Genomic DNA, 16,150 nt, shown 5'->3' with positions numbered 1-16,150 from the left:
TCTTAACCATTACATGCTCTTGACCACAGGCATATAACATGATGGTTAAGAGCACAGGCTACTTCCCCCAAGATTGTGAGTTTAATTCCAGGCAGTGTCTTGAATAAAATAATAATAATAATAATAATGATATTAATAATAATAATAATAATAATAATAACATCAGCAAAAAATACCTTAGGAATGAGAACCCAGAGTTGGGTTCAAAATTCTACCAGGACACCTGATGAAGGGTGCAGAGTGAATCAGCTGATATATTGTGGTAACAACAAACAGGATGAGGACACATCCGTCCAATGTAAATAATGTAGAGAGCTTTAAGAGTTAAAACGGTGATCAGTGTTCCCTCTATTATGTGTACTTATGTGCCTCCATGTTTTACAACAAGCACACAAAGGAGAAAATGTATGCACAAGGTTGGCTAGATGAAACTGAAATATTTTTATTGACTAAATTAATCATATAACTTTAATAAAATCTGTGAGTGGATTTGGTATATGGAAACTGAAGGAAGCCTGTTGCATGTGTATGTGTATATACATTATATATATATATATATATATATATATATATATATATATATCCGTGTGTGTCTTTGTACCTGTGTTTGCCCCTACCAGCACCACCACTTGACAACCAGTGTTGGTGTGTTTATGTCCCCTTAACTTAGTGGTTCGGCAAAAGAGACTGATAGAATTAGTACCAGGTTGGGTAAAAAAAAAAATACTGGGGCTGATTCATTCAACGACAAATTCTTCAAGGTGGTGCCCCAGCATGGCCACAGTCTAATGACTGAAGCAAGTAAAAGACAAAAGATAATCTACACTAAAAAACAGTGTAGATTTGTTTTGGTGGTCAATACGACAGTGGTGGTTACTTGCATGGGTGCACGCGTACTTAGTAAAGAAAGACAAACATTTGCACACAAGCAAATTTCTGTGCACATTTAAAAGAAAATGTTTATCTGCAGATACAATCAGATACAATGCAGTACTGTGGATATAATGTGAACCATCGACTTCTTAGCTTGTCTTTCATTGTATAGGTTCAGCAGCCACATATACTGTGTTCAAATAATACTGCTTTGTCAAAAAAAACTATAGGAATTAAGTGCATAAATGTTTGAGCTGTAGCAGAAGAAGTAATATTGATAAACAGAATCACTTAACAAGCATCAAGTATTTAGTACATTTTGCTATTTGCCCACTCTAAGCCTGTTTTCTGTCCCTTATATCCATTCTTGTCAAGTGTGGTAACAACACTATCGAAATAAATAAATATTTAAAAAGAAAGAAAAACAACAACAACAACAATCCTAAACCTCCCCAACGACGACCCGGCTGTCATAAAAATATATTCTGTTTGATATGGTTTTGATTTATTTGTTTACCTTTCATTTTTGGCTTAAAGCCATCGAGTGATTGCTTCTCCACTAACAAACCATTGATATTTTACTGGATTAACATCCATTTTCACATTACTCACAGTTTTACTGTAACTCACAGCTTTGCTATGTATCTCCCCATGATAGAGTTTTTAATATTTTTTATTCACAGAAAACAACTCAATTAATGGGGGTATGTATGCACATGTACATGTGCAAATGTGCAGAGAGAGAGAGAGAGAGAGAAGGAGACTAAAACAAAATATGACTAGGTATGAAACCACAGGAACATTTCAAAAGACACTGTCTTCATAAAGGATTACTTTTTAAATACAGATATTATAGCATATTATCACCACCATCACTGACACTCACATGACCATACACATCACGTACCAACACACGTATACATACATAATGTATGGAAGCTTTTTTCACAGGGATTGTTGTGATGCATTTATGATACCATATTCTTTTCCATATTCTCTGAAGAACATTATGTGATGTATCTATTACCTGGGTATTGAGCACCTACACACACACACACACACACACACACACACACACACACACACACACACACTATGCAATACATATTTTACTGAATATGGTTCTCTTGCTTTTATAGGATTTATTGTTTCATGTGGATAATTTCATGATAAACTCGATGATGTGAGTAAGGATGACACTGATGCTGATGCTGATGATGATGACGAGGAGGATGATCCCTTATTACATACATATTTTATTAAACATCTTTATGTATAATTCTCCCCCCCCCCCCTTACAATAAACTCCTTTGCCTTTTCTGAATTACATTTATCACTTAATGCCAGTACCACAAAATATTATTGCATCTACTTTTGACAAGCTATTTCTTGTTGACCTAAATTCTGAGATTTTCCACCAACATTGTTATTTGCTTAAGGTTTTCATATAAAATTTCTTCTCCAATTTCTGCTTACAAAGAATATGTGTGTGTGTGTGTGTGTGTGTGTGTGTGTGTACATGTGCACATATACACACAAGGAGTTGATTTGAAGTTTTACGAGCAGAAACTCCAATGATACAGTGATGGGCAGATTGTCCATTTTCCTATTTTTAGTTGACATGTTTACTTGCTTGAGAAGTTATGAATTTTTCAGTACAGCCTTAATGCTAAGTTACAATAGCGTAAGGCTTTTGAAGCAAACTTGTTGCTATACAATTAGAGCTGTCTTTAATCACTATTCATAGTGAGAAGTATTTGTGCAAATTCCTTGTATGCTATCCATGCAGATAAATCACATATATAGTGAGTCATTGCAAAATGACCATGTTTGCTTACTGGCTTGCTCTAGACGTAGTAAACTTTACTCAAATGACTTCCCTGCCATAAGTTCTTCTTTTATTTATTACTCACCACAACTATCATTGTATTAGAAAGGTTAGGCCTGGGGCAGTTTTTCTTATAGTTGTGAATTGTGTGTATTTGTCTGTGTGTGTGTGTGTGTGTTTGTATCTTATAGGGTGGAGGTAGGAGACAACCATTCACATGTACATATGTAAAAGAAGAGATGATCTGTGTGTGTGTGTGTGTGAGAGAGAGAGAGAGAGATCTGTAATAAGCATGTGCAGGCTATAGATTGGCATACTCACACATTACCCAAATGATGTGTGTATATATATCTATATGTAGCTGCCAGCAATATATCAGCTCAGAAATAGTTGAATTCTCTGGCTGTCTGTCTTTTGCTTGGACATATATTTGGATTTCTTGTAAGAAATTTGATTAAAAGTGGATAATACAGTATGTCTGCCAATATTGCATACATAGTTATTTATTTACATAACTTATGCATGTTTACACGTGCCTTCGTTTAAACTCATGTTCAATTCTATATTGAAGTAGACATATCAATTAGGAAATTTATTTATCTAACCCTCTCTCTGAGTCTGCATAAGTAGTAAGACTGAAAGTAAACATTATTCAAACAGCAGAACTGTGTTGTTGAATAATTTCTGTCAGTATTTTCTATCAGTTCCACTTGGTTAATCAAATGTTAGACTAAGTTAAATGAACATCATTTTACACTTAACAATGATTCTTTGTCCAACAGCTTACTTAGATTTGAAAAATCTTGTAAATCCAAACTGTGGTTATCTCTTGCTATTTTTGCACAAGCAACAGTTGCACGTCGGTGCTTATCATCCACTCCTCCATATATGATGCACATTATTAATTTTGCTTCTTTTTTCTCTTTTTTACTGTGTGGATAATATTCTCCAGTTTTATAGAGAGAAAATGAGACATTGTAGAAGTTGCTGCAACAGTAACAGAATATTTGGTTGCAGACTTGGTACATTGAACGGTCATACTCAGATCTCACCATATTGATGGTCGACTCTTTTACTCTTTTACTCTTTTCAGCCATTTGACTGTGGCCATGCTGGAGCATCACCTTTAGTCGAGCAAATTGACCTCAGGACTTATTCTTTGTAAGCCTAGTACTTATTCTATTGGTCTCTTTTGCCGAACTGCTAAGTTACGGAGATGTAAACACACCAGCATCAGTTGCCAAGCGATGTTGGAGGGACAAATACTCACTCACACACACACACACACATACACGATGGTATTCTTTCAGTTTCTGTCTACCTAATCCACTCACAAGGCTTTGGTCAGCCTGAGACTATAGTAGAAGACACTTGCCCAAGGTGCCACACAGTGGGACTGAACTCGGAACCAAGTGGTTGATAAGCAAGCTACTTCATGAGCTAGTCCTATGTAAGAATTACACCAGAAATGGCATGGCATTAGCTTCAGTGTCTTGCCCACTATCTTAGCATTTGAGAGATATTTCTCTCTTATTACTTCAAAATTAACCACTGCATTCCATCTTGGTTCCATCTGTCTTCCATTACAAGCCTCTGGTTCCTTTTTTTCATATTCTGTATCAGCTTTATTCTCCTTATCCCTTTAAAACCATTAAAAATATTCCTTACACTACAATATGAAATATCTCCAAAAACTTTGTCGACTTAATTGCATCCTCATCCAGCTCTAATTTACACAATACTTTCTATAGAAATTTAGTTGAAGTATTAGGTGTGTGGCAAGAAATTTGCTTCCCAACCACATGGTTCTAAGTTCAGTCCCACTGTGTAGTATCTTGAGCAAGTGTCCTCTACTGAAGCCTTGGGCCAACCAAAGCCTTCTGAGTGGATTTGGTAGACAGAAATTGGAAGAAGCCTGCCGTCATCATCATAATCATCATCATCATTTAGCATCTGCTTTCCATGCTGGCATGGGTTAGATAGTTTATATCTGTGTGTCTTTGTGTCTGTTTTTGCCCCCCCCCCTACCATTTGAGAACCAGTGTTGGTGTGTTTATATCTCCTTAACTTAGTAGTTTAGCAAAAGCGACCAGTAGAATGAGTACCTGGCTTAAAAAATATATACAATTACTGGGGTCAAATTCATTCAGCCACAAATTCTTCAAGGTGGTGCCTCAGCATGGCCACAGTCTAATGATTGAAACAAGTAAAAGATAGAAGTAAAAGATAAAACTTTATATTATCAACAATAAATTATTGTTTTTCCTTTCTCAGCCAACTTTGTCAATTTGTGGATGTAGAATTAATCTCAACAGGATCTTTATATTTGCTTTCTATCTCACAAAGTCACCACCCACTTTTGGTTCCTTTTAACATTTAAAATATCAACCTCTTTGCTGGTTACTTTGGTTTTGATGCATTTTTAGAAATTGTTCCTCTTCTCTTGTCCAATTTCAGGATTAAAACGTTCTTCATTTCGTTTTAGCTTTTCTTGAATTATTATAAAAACAGTATTTAACACTCACAGATCTAATTTCACACTTCTTGTCATAACAACATCGTTTCCTTGTGTCTTTAGTTCTGATGGTATTGTAAAACGTGAGCTGAATATGTATCAGCCAAGATTCTCATCAAGAATCATGTCTGATAATACAGAATCCTCCTTGAAACTGTTTATTCATAAATCCTGTGATTATGAAATTGTAAACAATATATGAAATTCTGACTACAGCTTAATTACAAGATTCCATTATACTTTTTAAACATCCGCACATTCACATTAATTTAAAAAAAAAAATTATTATTACCAAGTTTCCCATTAATTAGTTATGACTAAGATCATACATACCATTTCATTGAATCACTTCTCTTGCCTGTTTTCTGGTTTTCAAAAACCATAACATTTTGCTGCATGTCTTGTTGGTAACCTATCTTGACCTATTGATTTCAAATTTTAGCACCAGGTCAGCAATTTCAGGGAGGGATTTAGTTGATTACATCTACCCCAGTGCTCAGCTGGTACTTATTTTATTGACCCTTAAATGGATGAAAGGTAAAGTTGACCTCAGTGGAATTTGAACTCAGAGCATAAAGACAGACAAAATGCTGCTAGGCATTTTACCTGGCATGCTAGCAATTCTGCCAGTTCACTGCCCTAAACCCATCCTGACGTATTCAACCCACTGATGTCGTCTGTTGAACAATATTATAGATATCTTCTTCTATGTATATTTCCCACTCATTCTGAAAAACTAACACCATTTTAGAACTGTTTTCACTTTCATTATTCTTCCCACTCTTCATAACTCAAATATGATATCATACAACGGACAATTTGTATTGGATCAACATACCTTTGCCATTGAAAGGAGAGTAGTTACTGGCAGACATTTCTGTAAACATTACCGGCCATATTTCAACTTGATCAATTTCTGTGACACTGTGTAAATTTACTGCTCACACTTCACTGATTTACTGTGTTGTACTTCTGTCACGTATATCATACAATCTAGATACAAATTAATAATTTGTATGTCATTAGTGCTAATTATTTCAGAGGAAGAATTCATTTCTTTCTTTTTTTTTTTTTTTTTTTTTTTTTTGGCAGGAAAATAAAGTTGACAGTTTGTGAAATTAAGAAAACTTGTAATTTATGAGAACATGGGTTGATATAAATATATATATTTTTATTTTTTATTTAACATCTAAATAAATGCATTAAATCTAACTATCTTTCAAACTTTTGGTATTAGCACAAAATATATCAATTATAGTAAACATCTACAGGTCCTCGTTTTGGAAAAGTTATGAAATATTAATCCTTTGGCTTAATTAGTGAGATGAAACAAATTTTGTGTTTGGCAAATATTGCTCTTAAAAGTTTACTGGATCAATTGATTTTAAGAGAAGAAGCAGATTTATTGACAAGATTGAAAAGTCAAGTTGAATTATAGGTTATAATGATTCATTAAACAGGCAGATATAATCAAAGACATTATCAATGAATTTGATTGAGGAAGGAAAATGGGAGTCTGTGCCTGCACATAAAACAGAGACATCGTGTAGCTTATTAAAGCTACACGATGTCAATGAAAAGACCAATGTTACCATTCCATTAAAACTGATAATTAGGCAAGGAAAAAAAATTTCTTTTGCTCAGATGTGATGTTATTTTTGTAGGAGGAGAATATATAGTTAATTAAATCAACTTCACTCTCTCACTTGTTCTGATTTTATTGAGTTTGGAAGAGAGTTCGAATCCTGGATAGGATAGCAATAAACTACAAACTGCTGTCAGTTGAGTGTGCTGTAAACTCTGCTCTAAGAAAAAGAGGGTTCATGTCACAGGATGCTTTGTGGAAATTTCTGTTGCAAATCGACTAAGATAATTTGAATGGGAAAGCCTTGTAGAGTTTCAAATCCTGAAAACATGACTATCTCACTATCAGTTTGGTAGAGAATGACTACCATACTGTTCACATGTCTCCATTTCTTTTCCCCCTCGAAATCCAGTTTTTTAACATTCATTTTAGCTGAGGTGCAAAGCCATTCATTTTGGTAAATGAATGGAAGAAGTGTAGCCAATATAATCCGCCTTTATCCACCCCTCACAGATCAAAGATCAAGCTAATCTTGATAGGAAATGAACTCTAGGTGTAAAGGCCTATCATCTAAGGGTTGTCTCCTTCATATCTATCTGTGTATTTAGATGGTGGGTTCAATTCCCAGACCAAGCAGCTCATTGTGTTGTTGGGCAAAACACTTCCTTTTGCACATTGCTCCAGCCCACTCAGCTGTAAATCGGTCACCCTGTAATGGAATAGCCTTCCAATCAGGGTGAGTGTTGCTCACCTTACCACCAGGGTGGCATCATTTGAAAGTTAAAAATAATGCAAAGCACATTGTGAACTGCGATGGCCTGGTTGATCACGTGATCATGTAACGTTCCCTCTAACAATATCCTGAAATGTAAGAAATAAAAAAAAAATACATTGATTGCTGATGGACTCCCCAGTGCCATCCATTACTGTCCCCCTTTAAACACAGAATGGGATAGAAAGAGAAAGAAAACAAGTCTTTGCTGCCATCATTCACCTAACATAGGAAACCATTCTAGCTTGGAATTAAAACCAAGTTACTGATTCCTTTAAGTAAGAATTTAACACTGCCACATCTTACCTTTCAAAATATCATAAGCAGTAAAGTTTATCAGAAGGGATTTGTAAAAGCCGGTTGGATAAATAATAGTTAAAAGTGACATCTCACCAGATTTTTTTTTTTCCTTTCTTGCTGGCATGCGATCTTGTTAATCTGTTGGTGTTGTTGTTATGTCTACTGTGAAGTATTATCTTGTCTTTCTTCAACATATCAATGAAATGGTTGTGGCAACATTTCTTAGAAACAACTTTTCATTATTAATAAACAAAACATCATAAAAACGCCCAAATCCCTCTCTCCCTCCTTTCCCCCCACTCCCCATATTTCACTAGTCTATGCCAAAATCAAATCTATAAATATTGTCTGAGACCACCAAAAAGGGGGGAAAAAAAAGCCTACAACATCCAAAATTTCTGCTATTTCTCCACCTACCTCCCCAAAATGACTTGTTTCCACTTTGAATTTTTCTGATAATCTTTCCTTCCCTTCGAAATATTACACCTATCACATCAAATTTGTAAATCACACTTTAGATCTCTGTCACACTTTTTCGCTGCTCGTAAATATATCTCGGTTGAAACATTGTCATAGAAAATAAAAGTTTGGCTTACATTGAATTCTTAATAAACAAAATAAAGTTTAATCTGTTGTGGTTAGTTGCAGATATTTTTACTGTTTTTGACTTTGCGTCTGAATAACTTTCTATTTATGACTTCACTGTTACCTGCTGAAAGCATTATGGTAGTGACAGAATATAAGGAAGAATTAATAAAAGATTATGCAGCAACATCATAATCCACTGCCATGAGTTGGATGGGTCACGACTTTAACTATTCATGAAATACAATTTTGCATCTTCTCATCAGCCACATCCAAACACTTACTGTCTTATCTATTTCTCTCATTCTCGTTTTCTTTTGCTTCTGTTTTGGCTAATCTTAGCTTCATATGGTGTGTTGTCATCTTGGAAGGAGATTCTAAGCCAGTGACTGTCATCTGTCCTCTTTACACGTCTGTATTGGTATAATCATTTAATGGCTGATGTACTGATTGACACATTCTGAATTAAAATTTCAACATGAGTTTACCTGGTGAGAGGATAGGTTGATGTTTGTTTGCAAGTAGTAAAAGACAATTACAGACATGTTTTAGCTTGTTAAAAGTCATCAACATAGCATAGGCTTCTCATCAGCCAATACTATGTTGATATTGGACTAAGACAATGAAGTTCATTATACCAGTGTAGTTTACATTACTTAGTTGTCTTTTTTATTCATTGGGTTTTACAACACCTCCTTGCGTCTGACTATCTCTGAACTTTTCTATTACGCTTGCAGTTGATCATTGAAATTATAAATGGTAAAACAATGACTATTGGATCCAGTGGTGGTATCTCTTGTTTTGTAATTTCATGACATTCCCCCAACCCACACCCCGACTGGCTCCTGTGCTGGTGGCATGTAAAAAGCACCATCCAAATGTGGCCGATGCCAGTGCTGCCTGGCTGGCTCCCATGCCGGTGGCGTGTAAAAAGCATCCACTACACTCTTGGAGTGGTTGGCGTTAAGAAGGGCATCCAGCTGTAGAAACATTGCCAAATCAGATTGGAGCCTGGTGCAGCCTTCTGGCTTGTCAGTCCCCAGTCAAACCGTCCAACCCATGCCAGCATGGAAAGCGGATGTTAACCGATGATGATGATGATGATGATGATGATGATGATGCTTAATCTACATTATACCTTTGTACAAACTTGTGGTTAATAGGAATTATTTTTTAATAGGATTTAAGTTTATTTGTTGAACAATGAACTTCACCAGATACTTCAACTCCCCTTGAAAATGTTTTTTTTTTTTGATGTTTAAGAAACAGAGGGTTGTGGTTAAGTTGTTTGTTTTGTAACTTCAGAGGCCCAGGTTCAATCCCACTGCGTGACATGTTGCATCAGTTGTCTTCTATTATAGACCAATGCCTTATGAGTTCTGAGTTCAAATTCCGCCGAGGTCGACTTTTCCTTTCATCCTTTCAGGGTCGATAAATTAAGTACCAGTTACGCACTGGGGTTGATGTAATCAACTTAATCCCTTTGTCTGTCCTTGTTTGTCCCCTCTATGTTTAGCCCCTTGTGGACAATAAAGAAAGAAGGATTGGTTGATAGAGATTATTCTGAGGCCCTATGTGTGTGTGTGTGTGTGTGTGTGTGTGTGTGTGTGTGTGTGTGATGCTTCTTATCTCCAACTTTTCTCTCTGGGTGCTTACACTCTGCTAGTGTATGCACACTGACATTACACATCCAGTGGAGCATACTGGCTTCATTTCTTTCAAGCCTACGCATCGCCTCTACAGTCACAGCCCATGTTTCACTGCCATGTGGCATGGCTGTTCACACACAAGCCTCATACCGTCTACCTTTTACTCTGAGTGAGAGGCCCTTTGTTACTAGCAGAGGTAGGAGCTCTCTGAACTTTGCCCAGGCTATTCTTATTCTAGCAGCTATGCTCTCAGAGCATCCACCTCGGCACTGACTTGGTCACCTAGGTAACAGACACTATCAACTACTAATAGTTTTTCCCCCTGTTTTCTGTAGTTCTTCAGTGTTTATCTGCCACACACAAAACTATCTTCCTAGTTAACCTTCCTCTGATATTGCTGCACCTTTTATATGTCCATAGTTTACAATGGGTACATCTTATGGAGTTTCTACTTACACCTTTTCTACATATTGAGCAGGGCCATCTACCTGAAGGTATTTGTGATTTGTCTGCCTTCCTACTTACTAAGACTTTGGTTTTTGCTAGATTGACTCTAAGGCCCTTTGATTCTAGACCTTGCTTCCACACCTGAAACTTTGTCTCTAGTTCTGGCAGTGATTCAGCTATTAGAGCAAGGCCATCAACATAGAGGTGCTCCCAGGGGCAGCCTGTCTTGAATTCCTCTGTTATTTCTGGGTGGACTATGATGAATAAGAGGGGGCTGAGGACTGATCCTTGGTGAATGCCTACTTGTACCCGGAATTCTTTGCTATAATCTTTACCAACCCTCATCTTACTGACAGCATCCCTGTATATGGCTTGTACAGGTTTCACCAACCACTCATCTATCCCTAGTTTCCACATTGATCACCAGCTAAGGGATCGGGGGGACCTTGTCAAAGGCTTTCTCCATGTTAACAAAAGCCAACTACAGAGGTTTATCTTTGGCTAGGTATTTCTCCTGCAGCTGCCTTACTAGAAATATAGCATCAGTGCTGCTTCTTCCTGTGACAAAGCCAAACTGCATCTCATCTAGGCTAACTCTCTCTCTAATTAGTTGGACTATGACCCTCTCCTTTTTTTTTGTTGTTGTTTAGCAGTTGATATTTCATTACAGCCGCTCAACCCATTACAAAAAGCATTATCTAAGTGGATAATGTCGGTGGCATGTGAAAAGCTCCTTTCTAGTGTTGGACCTCATGGATGCGATGATGAATGACCAAGTCCTTGGCATTATGTCCTGCTTGAGAAGAAGACCCATCAAGCCAAATAAAATCGCACTCATGGCAGATACTAGTGTCGCACAAGTGGCACACAAAAACACTCATTACACACTTGGAGCTATTGGTGTTAGGAATGGTATCCACCCATAGAAACCATGCCAAATCAGACTGGTGTGTGGTGCAGCCATCCAGCTGGCCAGCCCGGGTCAAACCGCTCAACCCATGCCAGCATGGACAACAGACGTTAAATGATGATGATGATGATGATGATGATGATAGTATCCCGTTTGAAACTGAAGTACATTTCCTGGAATGCTTTAACAGGAATGTCAGGAAGTGGGCTGTATACAGGGTGTTGAGATAGGTTTTGACAGTTTGCATAAAAGGAAAAGGAAATCATATCCTATCCCCAAATAAAAGTTTTTTAAAATATCAAAAAATATCAAAAAGTATTATGGCTGGAAGGTAATAGTTTACTTGAAATAATCACCTTCAGCTTCCACCATGATGCATTTTTCACTGTGTTCCTGAGAATATCTTCAAACACCTCTTTGATCTTGGCAACCAGCTGAGCCTTCATGTGTTGTAGGCAGAGCAGTTGGTGTCTTTCTCAACCACACCCCCATACATAGTAATCCATAAGATGACAACTGAAAGAATTAAGGGGTCAGAAGTTGGGGCTGTTGAAATGGTTGAAATTCTCTGACAACCATTTCTCATTCTTTCCTGAATTATAGCAAGAAGCCAAACCCTGGTACCACACATATGGCCTCCCAGCATCTAACCTATCCAGCCAAAGTTTGATCATAGTCTCTAGCAGCTTCACATAGCTGTCAGAATTGAGCTTAAGGCCATGTTCAAAGATGTATGCTTGAATTCCAGCATTTGGATGCAATCAGAATGCCTGCTGTATCATTTCTAGAGGCCACAACTTCATTATCTCTGCTGCAGCTGTCCGTGTCATGTCTTATCACTGTTACAATCTTCACAGAGCATTGAGCAGCCAATTCTGATGTCAGCTTTTTGATACTTGGCATGAATCTTCATGATACGGGTAACTCTTTCCCAATATTCAAATGGCTTCCTGTCCTCCATGTCAGCTAACTTTTTCTCAATCACAAATTCTATCTTTATGCTCACCAATTGACTATTCACCAATATATCAAGCTGTTCCTGAAGAAAGGAGACATAAAGAATTAAATTTAACCCAAACACCTTGTATATTCATTATTTACTTTATTTACATTTGACAGATATTTGTCCTCATCTGGTTTATTGTTAACACAACATTTCGGCTGATAATACTCTCCAGCCTTCATCAAATGTCTTGGGGAAATTTCAAACCTGGGTTCTCATTCCTAAGGTATTTTTCGATGCTATTATTATTATTATTCAGATCACTACCTGGAATCGAACTCAGAATCTTGGGGTTAGTAGCCTGCGCTCTTAATCACTACGCCATATGCCCGTGTATATTGTTGTTTTGTATGCTATCTTTTTAAGATCTAATTCATGTATGCTTCTCCAGTTTCTCCCTATATACACTTCCCACTGATCAAAATAGTTGGGCTGTGTCTTGAGGTGGGGTGGGGGATATCTGTCCTGCTGCATATTACAAGGGATTTGTTATATCCCCATCAATGTAGGCGAGCTATTGTTTTGTTGTAGTCTGCTTTCATCCTCTTTGTATGTGCCCAAAGCTTTCTGATTAGACAATAGAAACTGGATATAATTATTACGAAATGTGACAGTGTTTGCATGTGCATGAATGCATGCCCCACATGCACACCAATAAACAAATGAGCAAAGTAACAATTTACAGGATACGCCTACCATACATCATCATCATTATTTAGCATCCGTTTTCCAAGCTGACATTGTTGGATGACATGACAGGAGCTGGCAAGGCCAGAAGCCTCACCATCTTCCATTGAAAATCTTGTCTTATGTTATACTTCATCTTTTTTCTGTGCTGGCAAACCAGACATTTGCACCAGACTCCGATTGTTTGTTTCGGTATAGTCTCTACAGCTGCATGCCCTTCCTAATGCCAACCACTCTATAGCATGTACTGGATGCTTTTTTTTTTTTACATGGCATCATTACCAGTGCTTTATATGTGGTAAGATAATAATTTCAAAATTTATTTGTGATTCTCTTTGTTACGAGGGTGAGTCAAAAAGTAATTCTATTTTATTTAGGACAGGTATAATTAGCAACACAAGAACATGTATCATACATCAAAATGAAGCTGGTCCTCTGTGGATCACATCCTTACTTCTCAACATAGTCACCGTTTCTCTCAATTGTAATGTTCCACCTTCGAATGAGAGCATGTATCCTTGCCCCGTAAAATTCTGTCGACTGTTCTTTGAGCCACTTCTTCACTATAGTTTTTATTTCCTCGTCACTGGAATAATGTTTGCCTCTCAAACCCTCTCTCATGGGGCCAAAGAGATGATAGTCCAGTGATGAAGAAGTGAAAACTATAGTGAAGAAGTGGCTCAAAGAACAGTCAACAGAATTTTCTGGGGCAAGGATACATGCTCTCATTCAAAGGTGGAACATTGCTATTGAGAGAAATGGTGACTATGTTGAGAAGTAGGGATGTGATCCACAGAGGACCAGCTTCATTTTGATGTATGATACATGTTCCTGTGTTGGTAATTATACCTGTCCTAAACAAAATGGCATTACGTTTTGACTCACCCTCATATATTGCATAATGTTAGAGTTACAGTATGATGTGGAGGCTATCTATCCTTGCAAGAATTTCTCCTCTTTCTTTGTCTGCCTCGTACAATATTAGTAACCATCTTTAGAGACTGTATTCCATATTTGTGCAGCCAAAAGATACATTAAAACAGCAAGACACTAATCTAGACATTCCTATCACTATATAGAGCACTGATAATCTTTTCTTTGATACTGTTTTGTAGATAGAAATCCTTGTTAAATCTGACAGGCTGATCAACATGACAGATCAATGGAGGACTTGTGCAGATAGTGCATAATTTGTAGTTCAATACTTTACAGTTATATGCTCAAATTCCATTGAACTTAATGCGGTCTTCCCATTCCCAGGGTGGAAGGTGAATAAAATAATTACTTGTAATATACTGAGGCAGGATGGATTGATAATATTTCATTTCTTTCTTTCATTTTCTTTTGCCCAAAAAATGAACTCTGCATGAAAGTGGGTAGAGGAATCGTTATTAAATTTTGTAATGAAATTTTCTTTGAATTTCATTGCAAAAGAAAAAAAAAATCAATTTAATTTTGAAAAAAAAAACAACAACAAATAAACTAATATTGTAATAGTAATCTAATAAGCAAAAGTCAGTTTTTTTTTGCCTATTTTCTTGAAGTGTGTGTGAGGGGGAGTGAGAGCAATTCAAACCAGTTATTAATAATGGTTTTGCTTTTGTTGTTTATTTCTGTTTTTAATCCAATATTTGAAGTATGTGTACATATAAATATGTGTGTGTGTGTGTATGTATGTATATATATATATATATATATATATATATATATATATATATATATGTATATGTATATATGTGTGTGTGTATCTTTGTCTTTCTTTCCACATGTTCAGAAACATTTTCTTGTAATCTATTTTCTCCTGTAAACTTAATTTTGGAAGACAAATTGTTCTAAATATTTTATTAAAAAATACAACTTAGACAGTTATAAATGTGCATTTCTGTGTTCACATAAAACTTGTACTCTGTATAGTATTTCAATTGATTATTTTGAATTCCACAAGAAAAGAAAATATATATTTCAATAATTATTGTTCTTAGTTAAAATGAATAGAAAAGGAAAAAAGACACTTTTTCTTTTCCAGTTAAAAAAATAAACTACCACAGCTACTAATATTATCAGTATGTTATGTATAGTATTAGTAGACCATATAGAAAGTATAGTATATTGATATAAAATAACATTGATCTGATTATCTCGATAATATACGCTTGTCAATGATAATTTCTTGCACAGAATGTCATGGTTTTCTTACGCATGTTAAATAATGATGATAATAATGATGGTGAAAATGATATATGTAGTGGGAGAGAGGGAGAGAGAGATGATCAAAATGGAATATACAGGTTGTATTTGTCGGTATGGTATTGACATAATTTCATATTTGTGGTGTTAGGTGCACTAACACCTTTACAAATTCTTCTTGCACTTGTTATATTAACATTTTCTTGTTTTGGCACATTCAATGAAATGCCACCTCAATGTACCACACCAATCATATTTTCATTTTACCTCTACATTGAAAACTATTCTCTGTTTGCCTGTGGTGGGATTTTTGTCTTTTTCTTTTGTCTTCTCTTGTTGTTGTGTTTTTTTTCTTCCATCTTCGTTTTATAATATAAGTCTACAAAGCTATAATTCTGACACTAGGATTGGTTTAACATGCCAATACAAATATTCAAATAATTGGAAATTGTCTCCTTTTGCAACGTGAAACAATTTTCTATTCCTGGAAGCTGAGTCTATTTTTAGTTAAAAGATTCAATTTTCTACATTCATAACTCTAATAACTGCAACATATGAATATTGCAGTGCATTTACTAGTTTCACTGAGGTGTTTGTGTGTTCGTGTGTGTGCGTGCATTTGTGTGTGTTAGAGAGACAGAGAGAGACAGAAAATATATTGTCACTACAGAAATAATATCCATGAAGGATTTACTAGCAATTTTCAAATACCTTAGCTGAAATTAAACAAGATAATGAGAATGGGGATTAGAATATATATATATATATATATATATATATACACACACACATGTATGTGTGTGTATTAT

At 36.1% G+C, this 16,150-nt stretch overlaps 1 protein-coding gene across 1 annotated transcript in view; it reads left to right on the top strand.

Moving 5' to 3' along the window:
• Nucleotides 1–16,150, top strand: part of LOC106867829 (serine/threonine-protein kinase greatwall) — a 420,959-nt gene that overhangs the window by 187,873 nt on the left and 216,936 nt on the right. The gene's annotated exons all lie outside the window — the stretch shown is intronic.

Source organism: Octopus bimaculoides, chromosome 5 (assembly GCF_001194135.2).
Source record: "Octopus bimaculoides isolate UCB-OBI-ISO-001 chromosome 5, ASM119413v2, whole genome shotgun sequence".
Taxonomy (NCBI): domain Eukaryota; kingdom Metazoa; phylum Mollusca; class Cephalopoda; order Octopoda; family Octopodidae; genus Octopus; species Octopus bimaculoides.
This window is presented reverse-complemented; position numbering and strand designations above follow the sequence as displayed.